The following is a 1,326-nucleotide window of genomic DNA, read 5'->3' as shown; positions in this document are numbered from 1 at the left end:
GTTCGGTTTTCAGCCTTCGGAGGAGCAGCGGGTTTGAGAGGCTGTGCCTGAGGTGGGGGTGGGCACGTGCCTAGGGTCCAGTGGTGAAGAGTCCTCACCTCCGCTGCAGGGTATGGGATGGATCCCTGGTCCAGAAACTAAGATCCCACATGCCATGTGGTCGAAAACTGTTTTACAGGTAAATAAATAAAATAAAACTGGGTCTTTAAAAAAATGAAGTGGGGTGGGGAGGGCTCACCCCCACCCTGGAGAGTAAACAGAGCCTCGTAGGCAATGCACAGGCCACGTGGCCCTGGGAGTGGGGTGGGCGGGAGGCGGGCAGGGGACGGGGAGTCAGGCCTCCACGCCAACAGGCCTTCATCACCTTTGATCCCAAGGCTTCTGGAGGGCAGGGGCCGATGGGGGAGGGTGGGTGGGGGGGAGCAGGGGGGTGGGGTGATGGGGGAGGGCACTGCATGCAGCCATCAGCCTCCCTCCCACACATCTCCGCAGAGCTGTTGAAACAAATTCTTCATCCATGTCGGGCTCTGAGGTTTACAAAAGCTTTTCACAAGTTTGGGCTTGTTGGAGCCTTAGCACTCCCGAGTTTCGAGTTTCGTGGGCAGCCCCGTTTTACAGAAGAAAACTGAGGCTGGGCCCAGTGAAGGGGCTTGCCCAAGGCCATGGTGAGTTAGAGGCAGAGGCCAGACTTGAAAGCAAGGCCTTGTGTCCCAATTAGGTGCTTTTCCCACAGAGGGGAGACTCAGGCTCAGAGATGTGCAGTGACTTGCCCTAAGTCACGCAGCAGGGAGGAGCAGGAGCCTTGAAGTCACAGCCCTGGTCACACCCCAAGCCTTCTGCACTATACCAGGTCACTGTCCAGGACACCAGAGGTCATTCTTGGTGGGTCTTAGGAGGGTGTCATACCCAGGGCATCAGAGGCAGGATCAGATGGGCAGAAGTGATCCAGCGCACAGGAGGAAGTCTTCGGAGGAGGTCATCCAGAGCTAAGAGCTCAGGCACAAGTAGGAATTAACCAGTGAAGCAGTGGGAAAGGGTAATGCAGGCAGGGTAAATTGTGGAGGTGTGAAACTGTGATTGTGCAAGCAGGAACCACAAGCAATTTGGTGTTATTAGGGCGTGACGCAGAATGCCGAAGTGATCTCCAGGGAAGGCAGGTCCAGCAATGGGGATTTTAAGTTGAGGGCAATGGGGAGCCAATGAAGATGTTAAGCAGGGTGAGACGTAATTACTGTGCCCCAAACAGAAGTCAGCACTAGAGAGGCCCAGACCTCTTGACTCCCAGCCTAGAACTATGGGGAGACAGGAGACATTCTGGCAAAGGTG

This window comes from Dama dama, chromosome 8, assembly GCF_033118175.1.
Source record: "Dama dama isolate Ldn47 chromosome 8, ASM3311817v1, whole genome shotgun sequence".
NCBI lineage: Eukaryota > Metazoa > Chordata > Mammalia > Artiodactyla > Cervidae > Dama > Dama dama.
The sequence above is the reverse complement of the archived record's forward strand: the minus strand, read 5'-3'. Positions refer to the sequence as shown.